Source organism: Mus musculus, chromosome 3 (genome assembly GCF_000001635.26).
Source record: "Mus musculus strain C57BL/6J chromosome 3, GRCm38.p6 C57BL/6J".
In the NCBI taxonomy this organism is placed as follows: Eukaryota; Metazoa; Chordata; class Mammalia; order Rodentia; family Muridae; genus Mus; species Mus musculus.
Window position 1 is genome coordinate 50,875,685 of NC_000069.6, and position 19,052 is coordinate 50,894,736.

Consider the following 19,052-nt stretch of genomic DNA (forward strand, 5'->3'; position numbering starts at 1 on the left):
AGGCTGAGTAGGAAACCCTTCTAAATACAATGCTAAGTGAAAGAAGCCCATCACGTACAACCACGGGGTGTTCACTCTGGCGTATCTGAGATGTGGAGACTCGGCAAGTCCTTGGAGACAGACACTAAATTGGTGGGTACCAGAGGAAGGGGGAGAAAAGACCTGGGTGATAACAACTACACAGCTTCTTTTAAGTCTGATGAGAGTGCAGTGATGACGACGATAGTCCAATGACAGAAATGCACTAGAGGCATGGGACTGTATGCTTCAAAGGCACAGTTTTCATGGTTTTCAAAATCACACTTTTACAAGTGAAATTCTAGACACACTGATTTTCTCAATCCTCAATTTCTTTTTCCCTTTTTTTCTCCCATAGTGGTAGGGTGAGAGACTGCTCTCATTTAATTATATATAGAAAACTCACTTCCCCTAATTCCTGCTCTACTTCGTTCTCAGTCAGGCCTTACTCTCCCTTATACACGACCAACAACACACACACACACACACACCTTAAGAACAAGTGCCTCTGTCTGATAGAACTTTGAACTGTAAGGTTTGTAACACAACAAAATTCCACACTAACTATATGATGCATTTTCAAAGTATGCACCCCTGACAAGATTATCTCAACTGTTTTTCAAAACTCTCAAACTGGAAAGATGCAAGAATAATCACATAATAGCTCCAAAGATACTCTGATAATTATAATAATAAACATTACCAAACAAGTACGGTGATCATTCATTCAAAGAGAACCAATTACAGCGTTATATCTGTGCGATTACATCTCAATTGCTCAAGTCCTGCCCTTTTATTCCAAAGCCATATAATGGCAAATAATATAATCCAAGAGAAAAATATATACATATCAAATGAATCATGCTATGTGGACATCGCCGTTTAAAAATTTAGCTGTGAGCCAGCATGATGGTTCAGTGAGTAAAGGCCCTTGCTACCAAGCCAGATGTGGCCTGAGTTCAATTCCTAGGACTCACATGGTGGAAAGATAAAAACAACCCCCAAAAGTTACTGCCTGACCTACACACTCATGCCTACATGCACACACACACAAATAATAAGTAAATGAAAGTATTTTTTATATTTAAAAAAATTTTTTTTTAAAATAGCTGGGGCTGGGGCTGGGGAGTAACTCAGTAGGTAGAGTGTTTGCCTAGCGTGCACAACCCCCTGGGTCTGAACCTGAGCACCACACAAACTGCACAGGGAAGCAAATCCTATGATTGTCCTAGCCCTGAGGAGGTAGAGGCAGGGAAAACAGATGTTCCAAGTGCATCCTTTGCCTTAGTCAGGTTAGGTCAAGTTGAGTCCATCTAAAACAAATCAGAATACTCAGCTAGCTGTGTACAGTCAGTCCCATTGCTTTCCAGGAAATCGCACTGATCCCATGAATCTAGTTAACCCATCCCCATCTACTCACAGCCCTCACCAGAACCCTAACTCTCCTGCTGGTATTGTGAAGATTTCAGATAGGGCGGGACTATACAGAAAAAGTCAGAAGGACACAAGGACGAAGAGACATGGGGCTAACGATCGCCACAGAGGTACCAGTAGGGAAAAGTCACATGACTAAGATGCCCATCAGTCATTTCCTGGCTTTACGGAACCAAGAAGTCACGCAATCTGGGAACATCTCTCTGGACTCAGGATTACAGTTCTCAACAGTTTAACAAAAAAGCCACATCAGGATGACTTAGCTGGAAAACTCCCTGACTAGAGAGTCCAGGAGTGCAAAACCCATGGGCAGACGCAGTGCCTCACTGACTTGACTAGGGGATAACTCTCCTAGGTTCCCATTCCACCATCCTAGTATGTAGATCTCAGGACCATGATCATTGCCTCTTGTCTACAAGATAGCTACAACCTCCCCAGACATCACAACTAAGTTCCCTAAGGCCCAGACCAGAAAATATAAAGGAAGGATGATTGAAGAAAAGTGTGAATATTTTCTTGAAATCTCTCTGAATAAAACCATTAAGTGTCTACCTCTGGATGTAAACCAATTTAGGATGTTAAATTTGGAAGAAAACAAAAACAGTCTTCAAGGTTAGAAGGTTAGAATGGATACTGGGTAGAATTAGAGTTAGAATTAGGGATAGTTCCTTAATAGCTTATAGATTTTTCTCTGGCCTGTATGTGCACACATGGGCAGGAAATATACACATATAAGCCAAAGAATAGCTTCATTGATATGCAGCAGGCATGATCCACCTTTTGTTTAGTTGGTTTGTGTGGTGTGGTGTGGTGTGGTGTGGTGTGGTGTGGTGTGGTTTGGTTTTGACAAGATCTGTCACTGCTTTGGAGGTGTCCAAGAAGGAAAGACTGGCTGGCTTTTAACCCCAGGGTTTTTCCTGACTCTGCCTCCACAAGACTGGGGTTGCAAGAATGGAATGTCATACATGGTATTTCCCAGAGTCCTTTAATGACTGAACTATCTTCCAAACCCTTTAAAACTTTTCAGTTTTCACACTGATTGTAACCTACAGGTGAAATTCAAATATAGAACTAGATGCCCATCTCGTCAGGGGAGTAGGAATGAATTTGTCATTTTCTTTTCCTCTTCCTAAATCTCTATTCATGATGAACTGATGCCAACGGACATTATTTTAATTGTCACAGACTAATGAGAAAAGGAGAGAAAAACTGGGGATGGGTGACAGTGCATAAACGACCTTCTGGGACAAACTGAGAAAGACCAAACTATACATCACACTGTTGAGGAGAGCAGAGAAACTGATGCACTCATCAGACAAGGTGCCTCTGGCCAACTCCTGAGACACTTGCTTCCAGACAAGGAGAGAGACGCACCTGAGATAGTATGAATCAAAGCAGCTCACAGAGCCCTTTGTCCAGAGAAACTTTCGCTCTCTGGTTTAAATTTATTTGGTTGGTTGGTTGTTTGTTTGTTTGTTTGTTTGGTTGGTTGGTTGGTTGGTTGGTTGGTTGGTTGGTTGGTTTATTTGTTTGCAACAAGAGTTCATACAACCTAGGTTGGCCTTGAACTTGCTCAGTAGCCAAATCTTGAATTTGACCTTAAATTTCTGTTCCTCCTGCCTCTGCTTCCCCTGTGCCCCACCCCCACCCCACCCTGTGCCCAGTTTATGTGGTGCTGGGGATAGAGCCCAGGGCTTCATGCATGTGAGACAACCAAACAACGGACATACCAACTTAACTACAGGCTCAGCCTCTAGCTGGATAGTTTAGACATTTTGTTAACAAAAAGTACATGTCACCACTTGAAACAAAATGAAAAGCCCGCAGCTATATAAAAAGAAAAGAAAGTCGGAAGCCACGTGCGTTGCTGTGATGAGGACGGACTAGCTTCTGCAGCGTTGTGCTAGAGTCTGGTGGTCACTGAAAAATAGCTCTCACTGAAATTATCAACCAAAGCAATTTTTAAAAAATCATGGCGTTAAAGTCACTGAGGAACCAGCTTGGAAACCAGATGATCTTCCATCTCACAGTTGAAGAAGGGTGGCATTGTGAAGCCTGCTGAGCTCTTGGCCAGTTTCAAAGCATCTTTCCACTCAATGATAAACAGGCACTGGGGTCTGTGCCAAGCGTTTATCACTGTGGCCACGATACCCACGGACTCAAGCTTGCTCTGTTATCCTGCCTGGGCTACTACACAATCATGTAACAATGAACAACTGTTTCCAAAAGAATAACATGTCTAACTTAAAACCTCCAGAATGACTTCTCTTTATTCTCTTACTCTGAAGGAAGCAATTCTATGAATGCTCTGCAGCTTCCTGGAGCAGCCTCGGTGGATTTGAGCACTGCTTTTCTATTTAAAGCCCCTAAAAATGAAAGATGCCATTATGGAAAGAACTAGCCACCAGCAACAGAAGCATGACACGTCCTGGGTTTCAAAATGAACTTGTAATGGCAGAATTTTCCAACCAAGGGCTATCTACTTAATGATCCCCAACCGGTGTTCAAAATCTCCCCAAGCCAGCAGGACTCTTCTCTCTATTCGAATCGTGTCTTAATCTTTCTTTGGACAAATGTTCTGGAGTTGTGCCCCGCAAGTCCTTCACGGTGCACAACACTATCTCACTCTGGCTTACCTACTTCCTAGTCTGCTGCTACATAAGATAAGCCCTCCCCTTTCAGCAAAGTCTCCCACAAACAGTGAGTGAAAGATGTCAGCCATCATGAAGCTTCCTGGATCCCTCCGGAAATCTTGGGGACCTGAGCGTTTGCTGAGAGTTTGACTTTATTATTAAGATTTTATTTGTGTATATGTGTGTCTGCCTGCCTGTGTCTGACTGTGTGTATCTCGGTCTGTGTGTGTCTATGTCTGTCTGTGTGAGTCACATGTGTGCAGGTGAGGGTAGAGCCCAGAAAAGGTTATCAGTTCCCCTAAAACTGGAGTGACAAGCAGTGGGGAGCAACCTGACATGGGTGCTGGGATCAGAGCCCTAGTCTTACAAGAACAAGAACAACTAGCATTCAGCACTCATAACCACAGAGCCATCCCTCCAGCCTGGCGGTGTGACTTCTAACATCCCAGCTAACACAGAGACACAGCTCAGAACTGTGAACGAATGGTCTTTTCCATTTCGTTTTCTTTATCCCTCTTATCTCCAGATTCTTCATATGGAAACTTGCCAAATTCTTCTCCTTAACCTTCCTCACCATCAATTTCTTACCCACATTCTCCCAGAGGTCCCTGTTTCCAGCATGTTCCTTCTGTACTCTCTCTTTTCTAAGTGAGTGGTCTTAAAAAATTTAAATACTCCATTTTAGAACCTCTCTCACCTTCACCCAGCTGAACCTTATGATCACCTATCTATCTATCAATCTATCTATCATCTACCTATGCATCGTTTACCTATCTATCTATCTATCTATCTATCTATCTATCTATCTATCTATCTATCATCCATCTCTCTGTGGTAGTTGTTTTAACTATCAACTTAGCAGAGTGTGGAGCAGGCTGAAGATGTGGTTATTGCCTGTCCTCTCTTGTGATCTGGAAAGGGCTTAGTCTTGGTCATTACCAATGCCTTACTTAAATTCGGTGCCTCTTCATGTAACCCCCAGTACCTGTCTTTCACATTTCCACGTACAGTCTAAGAAGTCCTCTCGTACCACCTCCTTCCTGGAAACTTCTCCTCCAGATGAGACCCACCTTTATGATTCTCATGACATGTTTATGGCTAAGTCTGGTCCCTCTCCACAGCTAAATTCCAAACATCGTGTAATATTCTTGAACTCGGAGGCATTATCCTCTCTTCTTATGACCCAGAGCTGCCTAGAGTTGATTGGCACTGTGTCAGGACAGACAATAAGGGATTAGGACAGGTGTGATTGTTTGGAGTGGTAGAACGAGAGAAGCCTGGCCTAGGTCCTAGCATTATCTGGATAGACAGATTCACAGCTCTGGGGGGGGGGGGGTTGGGGTAACAATCTGGAACCTTCCACATGATCCTGCGGTGTCATTTCCACATGAACCACAAGTTTAATAAGAGGAAATCACCGAGATTCCAAAATGCCACCCCAAATGACTTCTGCTGTTGCTGTTGTTTTGTTTGCTGGTTGACAATTTTGTTTTGTTTTTTCATGAATTAACCAAGCTTTGTCATGTCTAATATGCAAAACAAAAACAAACAAACAAGCAGAAACCACGCCTCTTGTCTGCTCGCTATAGGAGCTGTCCCATTTCGGTTATAGAAAGGCCACTGCTGCTGCTGCGGGTACACTTGCTGAATCTCTTTCCTCTGTTAAGGAACCATGCCTGGAACACAGGGTATCATATTCTGAACAAGTTCCACGTCCTTCCTGCCTCCAGGAAACCTCACAGTTGGAGCCTTGTCCTCCCTGGTGAGAGGTCATAGAAATGCTCTCCATTAATTATGGATGAAGATTCCCAGTGAGAGGTGAGCCAATAGCCAGACACAGAGACACTGTCCCAGACCCCAACCCTCTAGGGAGCAGAGACACTGAGGGAGACACTTATGACTGTCCTCCATTTTCTACCCAGTCACACACCCCACAGGGGGTGTGAATAAGGGAAAAGAAAGATCAAAGAGCAAAAGCTAACACCACAGGAGAAGGCAGAGAGAGTGGAAACATGGATAAAAGAGAGGGGAGGGCAAAGGAGAATGAAGGAGCTGAGAAGCAGGGGGCAGGCGGGAGGAGACAGAGTAGCAGAGATGGGGACCTTAATGAGGTGGCTGGGCCTCCGGTTCCTTTTCTCTCCTTGATATTTAACCGCCTTCCTAACTGAAGTGGGTGGGGCGGTGCTGGGGTAAGCCAGCTGCTGCCGTGCCACTGCCTCTGGACCGCTGGGTTCTGGTCTTCCTGGACCCTCACTGTGCCCTACACTGAAGTGTGGGAATGCCTCTGAAGTGTGGGGAACTTGAAAGTATCCACTGGTAGACAGCTCAGCTCTTCCAACAAAATCCATTTCCGTCAAATTATCACTAGTGGCAGTGATAGAAAAATTAATGATTTCTTGAAGGGACTATTGTATTTAAATATTTCAAGCCTGTTGGTGTGATGTGTGTCAGCGAGAGAGAAACATATTGACTGGGAGCCACAGCTAATGCTGGCTTTTATAAATATCCTGTCAGATAAATAATGGCTCTCAATGGATCCGGTATGATGTACGGTTCTAAAGCAAGCAGGGTTTTGCCAAGAGGCTCAAAGGAGACTGCCATGACAATGGCATAAGCTGAATAATGGGATTTTTTTTCGTTTATCTTCTGTACCAGAGAAAGAAGCGGTAGAGAGGTTTGCTCGGTGGGCACCAAGGACAGAGTAGATTGATTCTTCAGATTTCACAAAGGATCCAAACTTCTGAGGCTTCTACTGAAAGCCTCCCGCATACCAAACAGCAATCCCTATTTGCATTTGAATCCGTCCATCCAGCAGGCTGGCCAAACCCAGGCACCCCAGGATTACCCTGCTGCCACAGGGAACAGCTCCTCTTGGCTCACAGGAGAAAAATCAAGAGCCTACAAGTGCCAATCGGGATCAATCACTGTCTGAGCAGTGTAGACTATCCAACCTTATATTCTATCATCCCCCTCCCTCCCCTAACTGTCCCTTCATGTCACAGGGAATGGAAACCTGATTAGGAAAAGTGAACGCTCTCAGTTTGCTTCCTATGAAGAAGAACCAGTATTAACTGAAGGGAGGGATGAAGGAGAGGTTTAAATTGCTAAGTAGATACTGTTCTCTGTGGATTCTGTGTGTTCTTCTCCATGGATCCCAATATCCACAGACAGATGAAGACTGTCAATAAACACTGGCATGGCCACGATTCATCCTCAAAACACGTTAGCTGCCAAGAAGTTGCAGAGTTCCAAATTCCCAAGCACCTGATTCAAAAGGAGACAGTTAAATTGGACTCTTCCAACCTACTCCGGTTTAACACTACCTTCTCCTAAGGCAATTAAGACTCTCTGTGCTCAAGCAGATAAACAGAGTTGAAAATTAATTAGAACGTGAAAAAGATGAGGATATGAGGATGAGCTAAGGGGGGAAAAACAAACCATGTTGATCAGCAATAATTCAAAAGAAGTCATCTTAACTGAAGTCAATTTATTAATAGGTTAACGTGACATAGAACTCTCAAAAATACAAGTTCAGGGATAGCAATATAGCTCAGTGATCGAGGTACTACCAGATATGTAAATACCTTGGCCACCAACACTATATATATGTGTGTGTGTATACATATATATGTGTATGTGTTTGTGTGTATATGTGTGTGTGTGTATATACACAAGAGCAGATACACACACACACATGTATGTATAATGTTTAAATCAAACTTGTTCTTATATAACCACTATCCTACCTGTCCTTAGACACATGAGGCCCCTACATGTTCCTGCTAGGACTCCATCTGGGATAAAGTGTAGGGAAAAGAAATTACAACTCATCTGCATGGTTCTTCGGTTTTTGCTTGGATGAGAATGGAGACACATTTTTCCCACCTCCCCAAACACCATGGCTATTTGTTTACACAGTAACTTTAGCTTTGTCACATAACTATAAATAAATATTACTTAATGACAGGGCACATTCTAAGAGACAATTCATCATCCAATGATATTGTTGCAGTATAAGTATTCAGAGGATATTGACACAAACTACACATATTCAAATGGTAGAACCTATGATACACCTGAACTATATGGAATATACAGTCTGCCATTGATCAAACCATCATTTCAGTGCTCCAGTATGTTTATATGTACGCCACTGTCTATAAGTGGACTCTGTTAAAAATCAAGCCTTCCAGAGACACAGAAAGCCACACCATATCTTGTGCCAAGTAGAGTCACACTGGGGACCTGACGACTTGACTTTTCTATCACATAAATGCTTTATCAGGATAAAGCTTGGCTCTCTATCATAGGAAACAATGACAGCCTCCAAAGAAAAACATGATAGATGTGTAACCTCCCTTGGTCTCATATACTTTTTAACTTTCTATTGATTCTTTGTGACTTTCCCATCATGCACTCCGGTCCCACTCATCTCCCTACCCCCTCATATCCACCCTCCACCCTTGCAACCTCCCTCCCAAAGAAAATAAAAGCACACAAGCAAATAAACAAAACAAACATCAGAGAATACATTTTGTTGTGGAAGCTGTTGTGTGTCACAATGTGTCCCACAGGATATCCCGCTGTCCATACATCTTCACTTGCAAATCTTCATTGCAATGAGTCATTGATCTGGTTCGAGATTGCTGGCTTCTGTAACACCTTCAGTACTGGATCCTCACTGGAACTCTTCCTGGTTATCCTATTGTTGCCCTGTGTCTCAGAGATCCTGCAGCTTTGGATCAGCCGGGCACACCCTATCATGTGTTCCAACAGTTCACAGATGATGTAGATCTTGGAGTGGGCTGACTCAAAGCTCTGGGTCTGGGCCTGTGTGGTACCTGAGCTGATCTGCCTCCTGGCTCTCCCGCATCTGTAGCATTAGGGCTAGCACTCCTGCCCTGTTCTGGTGGCCACCCAATGTTGCCATTAGCAAGAGGCAGGGCCAGCACTCATGCCCTTGGGATTGGCTCACCTACACCTCCAGAGTCAGCACCATTGTGCTGCCCAGTGAGATGTAAGGACAGTTCCTCAGTGTGCAGAAACCAGTGAGAGGTGGGGCCAGTTCTGCCCAAACCTTGGGCATCATGTAGTGCCCAGACCAGGGACTTCCCTATGGTCTCTAATGGTAATATGAACCACTGGATAGCCCTGGACCCTAGTGTGGCCCTCTGAGGCAGCACAGGCTTCATCATGGCCTCAGGCAACAGGGCCTAGTTACTCATAGCAGACTATTCCTCTCCACCGTCGTATCTCCAGTTCCACCTTTTTTATAATGTTCAAACTGTTCAGCTTTCTTTCTCTCCCATCTGTCCACCACATATTTGCATCTTGTAGCTCCCACTGCAGGTGAACATGTGGCTTGCAGGCCTCTGGATGAACTCCTCTGTCCATGTGAGGTAGGGGGTGGGGGGGTGACAGCAAGCGGACCTTGTAAGTGTTTTCAACCTGCCCCTGTGGCATGGTAGTAGGTGGGTCTGTAGACATCTTCCCCTCCTGTGTCTTGTGGCATGGAAGCAGGAGGGCCTCTGTGTGTCTACAGTCTGTGCCTGCCACGCAGCAGAGGGAAGGATTCTGGGATTCTTACACACACCCCACCCATCCTGCCCCTGCCAGCACTTCATGGCTGGTCTCTCATATTTGTAAAGAAAATGTCCTTAAATGGCCCCTGCTTCTCAGTGGCTCAGCTCCTTGGACACATTCTTTAGAGGAAAAGAGAAAGGAGAGGAAAAACACAGAACCAGATTCCTATTTTCAGGGTCTCTGGCCACCGGTCTGATTTGCGCTCCAGTCGCATTGTCTTTCAACTTCTAGTTGTTCACCATGATGTCTGACCCTTGTCCCATCTCGCAAACAACATGTTCCCCCATCTTCCATGAAGCTATTCTTTCAAATTCTCACTCTTATCTTACCACCATGAGGTTGTACACCAGAGGGAAATGTCAACTTCCAGCACCCCCACAATTAGGGAGAAGAGCTTGAACCAAAGAGCATAAGGGGACCTGGGTTCTGATGTGAGTCCACAAGTAGCCCTTCCTGATAGCTCCTCCAACTAAACAATACACACACACACGCACACACACACACACACACACACTCAAATGCACGCATGGACACACATGGTGCACACAGTGGCCATTTCTATGATGTATAGCTGTAGACTATGGCTTCCCTCTCTTGGAGGTATTAGATGAGCAAACATAAGATTTTCACTTGGAAGGTGTGAGGTATCATGCAGTATATATCATGTTCACTCAGATGCTTCCCCTTCCAAAGATGGTGCCTCTCATCTGAGAGCCAGATACCACTTACTCCTGGATGACTGAAGTGTTCCTCCATCCAAAATCAAATGGATTCCCTTGTTTCTTATTGTCTGACCCCTGCTACATTCCCGCACATAGGCAGTTTCTAGAACATTCCATTGGGCGACAAGTAAGGGAATATAATTTTCACTAACAATCGATAGTGAAGACACTATTTGCACATGCTAAACCGCTCTATGGAGTGGGTTCCCTGAACCAGCCATGGGGCCTTCATGTCCATAAGAGTCAGAAGAGAACAATTTTGATGGCGTCTCTGCTCTCAGGTATCTCACACGCTTGTTCATCGGAGGATAGAAAAGAAACTACGAACATTAAAAGAAGCCAGAGCAGGCAAAGTAGTAGCACTTTGTGGTGAGCCCTTTAAGCACCATTTTACCACAGCCCAAACCCTAGGGAGGACTCAGCAGCAACATCTGCACTAACAAAGCTTCTCCACCCCACCCTGGCTACTCCACTTCCCCAAACGGTGACTTTAGGTGGGCTCCTATTGAATGGGTGCAAGGATGTAGTCCTGCACAGCGCTGGCAAATCAAGTGACTTTGCTCTCTGAAATTCCAAAACGAAGCGGGGTGAATGTCCTATCTTCCTTCCTACTCTATTTTCGTTCACCAGGTGTAAGCAGAGAAGCCGAGAGAATGGTGAGATTAAAAATGCATGACTTCCCACCTCCAAGATTCCTTTGCAGATTCTCTAGCCGACTTTGAGAAGATCACGTTTCGGTTTTTGAAGGAGTGTTTTCTTTGTTCCTTCGTTTTCTGTGTCTTTATAGCTTCCAAGACTTTTTATCTTATCCTTCAAAATGTTTGAGGCTTTGCTATCCGCCTCTAAAAGCTAACTCAGGCCCCTTTGTTTACCTTGAAAGTGATTTCCTGTCGTCTCCTGGAGATTCCGTGGGTTATGACATTACCTTCTAACTTGGATTAACTGCCAACACTTCCTCTTCCCTCGACCCTAACCCTCAAAGGATGCCCAGGTGTCCTAAGACCTGGTCACCAGTTGTGTCTGCTTCTTTGTTCTTCTTCAGGACCCTGCTGTCATTGGCAGCCGCCCCAGAAAGAGGCTGTTCCTGCAGACCCTCCGTCCCACATCCTGTTTTGTTTTCCACAGCTGCCTGTGGGTTTTCTGACTCCGAGTGAGCAATACCTGCTCTGGAAACCATTTCCAGGCCAGCCGGCCAGCCCTGAGACTCCAGAGATAAAGTATTGAAGCGGGCAGTGTTTACCCAAAGTTTACTGCAGGAACTGGCAACTCTCCAAACTCCAGCCGAGCTGCCACTAGATAGAGGTAGCAAGGAGAATTGTCCCCATGTCACCAGCCATCCACCAGTGCCAGGTGAGAGGCATTTTAGCCTTGTGAAAGCAGACTACATCTTGATTTTCAGGCGAAGCATAAGCTTTCAATATTTTGTGCCAGAGCTTTGGAACTATATGGGATCGGGCTAGGGAGATATTTTAGTCAGTAAAGTGCTTGCCACAAGGTATGAAGAGCTAAAGTCCATCCCCAGAATTCATGTAAAAATGCCAAGTATGGGGATACATGTCTGTAATTCAGAACTTTAAAAATATATGGAATCAGACTGGGAAGATGTCCCTGTTAGTATAGTGCTTGTCACCAAGTGTGAAGACCTTAGTTCCATCCCCAGGATTCATGTGAAAGATGTAAGTATGGTGTTCCATGTCTATAACCCCAGAAACAGGAGGACTCCCAGGGCTTGCTGGCCTGCCAGCCTAACCTACTGGGCTATTTGGCAAATTCCACAACAGTGAGAGAAGCTGCCTCTAAAAACTACACACACACACACACACACACACACACACACACACACATACACACACACGGGTGGGATTTACCATTATATACTAAACACACTGTTCAGCAAATCAACAACACACAGAGAGAGAATCTACTTACCAGTTCACAAGAGAAACTTCATTTCCTCCACCGCCGACCACCGAAGAGAGTCACCACGTATTATACTTACACTGAGCAGGCAATCAATTATTTATTGCCTGCGACTGCTCCAGACCCTGGAGAGAACAACGGGATAATGAAGACTTGAGATTCACTTTCAATGGGTTTATGATCAACAGCTGTGCCCAAGACAGGATGATGGACCTACAAGTAGAGTGCTCGGACAGCGTGAAGAAGGGAACCAGGTTCTTAGATGCACGTGTGGATGATGCTTTGGAAGAGCAGCAGTAGAGGGACAGCATGGGATGAGGGGTGAGAGGGGAGAGCATTTAAAAGCAGGCAAGCCAAGGCAGTCATTGACATCACTCACCGGGCTCCCACAGCTTCGTTTTATCTGCATCAAACCCCACCAAACCCCAGCCTAGGCAAACCCAGCACTGTCCGTGCTCTGTCTTGTGCAATGTGACTGACTGTAAAGTCAATAAGGGGGCGTTCCCCAGCTTTGTGATCATGGTAGTCTAGCCCATGAAATTGGCAACATTTAAATGTCTCTTAAGTGACAGAGTGTAGAAGAAATGACTATATGTGTCAGGAAGTGAGGATGGCATGCTTGGCACACAGAGATGATGGCACACATCCCTGACTCTCTTGAAGAACATAAAAGGGGTGAAAAAAAAAAAACAGAACAACTAAATGAGAACATATTATTGACATGCTTGAAGATGACCTCTCTGTGGCTGTGGTTATCTACACAAGACCTGCACAAGATCAAGCCAACAAGACTAGGCAGCATTCCAGCATCCCACATTAGTTAGATTGCAAAACTGAAGTGGCTGGGGAGGCTGGTGGTCAGAGCTTACTGCCTCAGAAGAAATGGACTCAGTCTTCCCCTCTTACACGAGTGGGCCTGGTCACTGCTTTGGTCAGTGAAATGAGCTGTATATGACAGATACTGAGCCGATACTGAACCAGTTTACAAGTCAAGCTCTTGCCAAACTGGCAGCTCCCACTGTCTGTCATTTGGAACACTCTTTCCCGGAACCTATTTGCCAGGCAGTGAAAGCTCTAGGCACCCAGGGAGAGACTACTTGAAAACAAACCAAGGATCAAATCCAACACTATATCCCAATCAACAGCGAGCACCAATTTGTTAATGGGGAGTTAAGTCATCTTAGGAAACAAATCCTCCAGGCCCAGGGGAACCCCTCAGCCTCCTACAACTAGAATAGAGACAAGCAATCCTCCAATGAACTCCAGCTAAGTGGAAAGTCATGAGCAATTAAGTGGGCCCTGCCATGGCTAACTGTTAAATGGTAAGATGGTTTGTTAGAATGGTTTAAATAGGAACAGAGAAAGTCACTATCATTCAGTAGCAAAGCACCTGCCTCAGATATTCAAGTCCCTAAGGTCAATCCTTGGTACCATAAGAGATGGCCCTAAATAATGAGACAACTAAATCCAATCTCAAAAATCTAATATTGTTCCCAGTTTTTTGATATCCTCAACATTTCAACCTGACCAGTTCAAAAAACAAGCTACCTGCTGCTACAGTTTGAATCTTAAAATATTCCTCAAAGTCCATGTGCTAAAAGTTTGGCCTTTGTTTATCTCTAGATCGTAGAAACCTGGGGGCCTAGGGCCTAATTAGGAAGAAGTCAGGTCCTTAAAGACATGACCTTGACAAGGACTGTGGGACCTCAGTCCCTCTGTCTCCCTTTGGCTGTGCTTCCCAGATCCCATGAGCTGAGCAGATTCCTCTACCACTTATTCCTGCTGTGACTTCCTGTCTTAGACCAGAACCTTCCAAACTGTGCAACAAAATAAACCTTTATCTTTTTGTGATGTTTTGTCTACATTATTTGCTATAGTGGCAGAACATCGACTAACACACCATTCTTTTTTGTTTTGGTTTGGTTTTTGGTTTTTTGGGTTTTTTTTGTCTGTTTGTTTTGGTTAACACACCATTCTTTTTTTGTTTGTTTTTGTTTTGTTTGTTTTTGTTTTTTGTTTGTTTGTTTGTTTGTTTGGGGTTTTTTGGGGGGGGAGGTTGGGTTTTGGTTTTTTTTTTTTTTTTTTTGGTTTTTTTTTTGGTTGGTTGGTTGGTTGGTTGGTTGGTTTGGTTTTCTGAGACAGGGTTTCTCTGTATAGCCCTGGCTGTCGTAAAACTCACTCTGTAGACCAGGCTGGTCTGGAACTCAGAAATCTGCCTGCCTCTGCCTCCCAAGTGCTGGGATTAAAGGCATGCACCACCACTGCCCGGTCATCATTCCATGAATTTTAAGCTGCATATTGTGTTCAAATTACATCCCACCAAAATCCCTTGGTGGGACGAGGCTAAGTAGGCACTGAGCCTTGGCCTGGTGCTTCAACCAAAAGTGCTGCTCTACCATCTGTTTTTGACATCCCGAGTTGTCCCTGAGAGTTCAGTGAAAAAGGATTTTGCTGCTGAAAATATTTGAAAGGCATTGCTCTACAGTATTAAGCCCAGGAAACCTAAGGCTGTGTTTTCTGCAAGGAGGTCTGATTACATTCACGAACCAGTGAAACAACTGCTTCAATTGTTTTCACAATTCAGGCATAACATTTTCTACCATCTCTCATACGCTGGGCATTTTTTGCCTCTGCCTGGGATGCCTGGTACAGCAACTGTAACTCCTGAAGCTTTCGGAAGCTCCCTCTCTAAGCAACAAAGCGGTGACACCTGCTTGGAAAAATTCCTCCCAGGGGTCATGGATGACATTTCTGGGAAAGATCCCAGAATGGCACGTTGGAAATTAATAAGCGTACCAAGCAAATGGCTCCTGTGAAAGCTGTATCCTCTTGTTCATTCAGCAGAATTGTATTGTCAGCATAATGACCTACCTGTCTCCCTGGGCCACTACCACTGACTTCTGGAGCCATTTAACATTATTTCTTATAGGTCGACGCTTGCTTTAGACACTAAAATCCCATATATTCTCAGTCAGGGGTGATTTACAGATACATAGGTCAGAAATGTAAGTGTTTGGGCTTATCAATGACCTTGGTTGGTCTGGACTTCCTTATGAGTAGACATGACTTTCCTCCCATGACAGGTGACTATGGGCCTCCTCAGTGGTGAGCACACCAGCCTTGCTTTCTACGTCTGTTAGCAGCCTCATCTTCAGTTTCTTCAAGCCCACAGCCCTAAAATCGTTCTTATTATTCAGCCTCAGGCTCCTACCTTCCTGAGTCACAGCATCTTACTGTGTTTCAGATCTTTCTTCCCAGACACTCTTGTCTGTGGTTCGCTTCCCTGAAGAAGCACCACCTGTCCACTCTTGATGGCTTACCTTGGCGCTAGGAATCCTCCAACCTGCCTGCACTTTTCAGATGTCACACAATCCAACATGGACAGTCCCCACCCCTTCAAGCATGGTCAGACTTTCAGAGGACTGTCCCAATACAGCATGTGTCATTCTGGGATAGTGTTTTGTTTCTGTTTTGGAGTTATTTGAATGAACACAGGTTGGGTGTCTAAAACATCAGAAACTGCTTTCTCATGGTTCTAGAGCCAGAAGCTTGAAGCCTAAATCAAGATGGCAACAGTGTCCGTTCCTTCTGAGGGCCATAAGTGTCCAGATGCTCTCCCTGGCGTTCAGGATTCAGTCTGTCATCTTCTTGCATAGGCATGTTTATTCTATGTGCCTGTCTGTCACTCTTATTCTAAGGCCTACTTGAATTAGTGCATACCCTAACAGCTTAGGTTTGGTTTAACTACCTCTGAAAAGATCCTATCTCCAAATGCAGTTATATATACTCTGAGGTGCACAGGTCAGGACTTGAGCATATGAACTGGAGAGGACACATTGAGCTCCTTATAGATGCTGTCCTTCCTCCAGTCTGTTGACAGCCCTCAGACACAGTGCATCACAGTAAAGTTCCCAGTGCACAGACCCCCCTCTACATGAGAGACTGGGGGAACTCTAGGGGAAAAAAAATGTAAAAAGAAGCCTAACCAGCCCCAGCCAATGGCAAGTGGAAAGAGCAGGGTGTCTAGACACCACCTTCATTAACTACACATTCTTATTTCTTAGGGGAAAACAACGAAACCTCAGCCAAAACTGATAGAATTCATTTTTCTTGTATTTTATGAAGATGGGTTTCTTGTCTGCATGTTTATATCCTGTGCACAGTGTGCATGTCTAGTGTCCATGGCCGCCAAAGTTGGGTGTCAGATGCCCAGGGGACTGGAATTACAGATGGTTGTGAGCCAGTATGTGGGTGTTGAGTCTCAAACCTAGGTCCTCTCCAAGAGCAACCAATACCTTTAACTGACTGAGACATTGCTCCAGCCCTCTTTCTTGTTTCATTTTCAGGATGAATCAAGGCTGCCTCATAAAGTCTAATCTTGTCCTCAATCCCTCACCTAAAATAGTTAGCTGGGTACAGGGACATCTCAGGAAACCTGGGGATGGGAGGGGGGTGGACATTCCAGGGCTCTGGTAACCATCTACCTGTGATATAGGTAGACATGTCTGGTGGAATCAGAAACACCTGGCAAAACAGGAGCTGATAATATGGGCTCCAACTGATGTCACAGAGTAGATGACTACCTGAGTTCCCGGGCATGCAAAATATACATCATAGAGATGCTCAGAGTTAACAGTGGAGGTGTGTGGCACTGGCATATTTATATCTGATAAACATAATATCTAGTAAATGTGTGTCACCTTTAGGTACATATGGATTTGTTTCTAACTAGACAGGTAGGGTTATGAAGAGCACCAACAAAAAAAGGATTTTCACAATTCTAAAACTTTATAAAGAAATGCTTCTGATTGATATTAATCATGGTTTCAATTTGGCTTTGTCTAAGTTGTAGGTGTATACTTTTCAGGGTGTGGGTGCATATGCTTTTAGATATGTTCCTCGAATGTAAGTGCACATGTGTGGAGGGCAGAGGCCAATCTCTAACGTCATTCTTCAGGAGATGTCCATCTGATATTTTGAGACAGGATCTCTCATTGGCCTGGAGTTCCCTGACTCAGCTGAGGTAACTGTCCGATGAGGCCTGGAGATCCTTCTGTCTCTACCTCCCAGCACTGAGATTACAGGCACACACCACCATGCCTGGCTTTGTGATCTGGGTCCTGGAGATGAATCTTACCCTTCATGCTTGCATGGCAAGCACTCTACTGACTGAGAGAGACATCTCCCCCACTCAGAAAGGTCATAATTTAATTAGCTCTTGTCAGTACGTTTCCTCCACTCCCACCACATAAGGAGAGGCAGACTTCAGCCCCTTTGAACAATTGCAGGTTGTCATTTTCATTTCAGCAATGGAACTGAGTGTTTGCAGAGCCACAAAGAAAAGCCCTATTTTACTCACCTGGGCTATTATGACTTCATGGAGGAAGAGCGATCAAAGCCAGGGCCTCTTTGGTTAGCTTTGTCTGTACAAATGAAATTCCCAGAAGAGGAGGTGCATGAGCAACAAGAGACGACCAGAGAACCAAGCAGCTGCCAGGCTCAATGGCATCAAATCCTATAGTCGCATTGAGTCCTCGTGACTCCTAATTGTGCTCTGCAGTAAAAAGCCTGGGCTCCTTACAATGAATCTGTCAACCAAGGTGGAAGGTTTTTGATAATCTTATTTTCATTGTTGGAAAGGACATAAGAAAACCAAGAGAAGGATAACAGCAGAAACCCAGAGGCTAAATTACAAGTTCATAAACCCTTAAACAGTACCCACATTCCAACTGAGCTTCTGCGTTCTGTCTATTAGATTCCTACCCGGGCTAGGTGGGACACCACGCTCTATGCTTCACTGCCTTCCAGAGGGTTGTTATTTAATAGTTGACATATTCCACCAGCTGTGACAACTGTTCCCCACAGAGGTTTCACATTAGTTTAATTTTCAAAGCTTTGCAAAAATTCTCTTTTTTAGCAGAGAGGTGGAAAGCTTCTTCAAGGTTGTTCTTAATAGAGATGTGTCTCCCTAGTGATGCTCTGTGTGCACAGCCAAGTACCTGGGTATGATAGGTACTCAGCAAGCAGTACTGTCATTTACATCCACCATGACCACAGCTGGTACCACAGTCAAGGCACCCATTTTCAAATGATATCCTTAATTATACCTGAGAGCCTGCATTTTCAGATCAAGACTGTAAGGAGACCCTTCTGTCTTGCTACTATATGAATAAACACTCCACTGAATTCTCACTCTAAGCTCAGTGATCAGTCTGAGTGGTTGCCCAGAAATTATACAGGGCTCAGAATATCAGGAGTTGGGCTGGTGAGATGGGCTGGTGAGCTGGGCTGATGAGATGGGTCAGTAGGTAAAGGACCCTCCCACCAAGCCTGATGACCTAAGCTAAATCCCCAAGACCCATAAGGTTGAAGGAGTGAACCAACTCCCACAAGTTGTCCTTTCTACAACTTACATATGCATGTCCATGCCCATAGGAAATGTAATTTTTTTTTAATTTCCAAAGAAGAATATTTGGGAGTTACTTTCTGACTGTTTTGATTTGTGTTGTGTTTTGTTTTTGAGACAACGTCTCACTTTGTAGATGACCTGGGACTCATGAAGTAGACCAATCTGGTCTCAAACTCATGGAGATATGCCTGCCTTTGCCTCCTGCACCAGCACACCTAGCAAGAATAGTTGTACTTTAAGAAAATGAGGAGGAGGAGGAGGAAGAGAAGAAGAAGGAGGAGGAGGACGAGGAGGAGGAGGAGGAGGAGGAGGAGGAGGAGGAGGAGGAGGAGC

At 44.6% G+C, this 19,052-nt stretch overlaps 1 long non-coding RNA gene across 1 annotated transcript; it reads right to left on the minus strand.

The window, feature by feature from the left end:
• Positions 1 to 7,552: 7,552 nt before the first annotated feature.
• Gm37548 lies at positions 7,553 to 13,208 on the minus strand. The gene is made up of 2 exons (XR_003954473.1): positions 12,690 to 13,208; positions 7,553 to 12,435 (listed from the first exon to the last, which is right to left on the minus strand). It is a non-coding gene; the product is annotated as a predicted gene, 37548 (long non-coding RNA).
• Between the last annotated feature and the right edge of the window lie 5,844 nt (positions 13,209 to 19,052).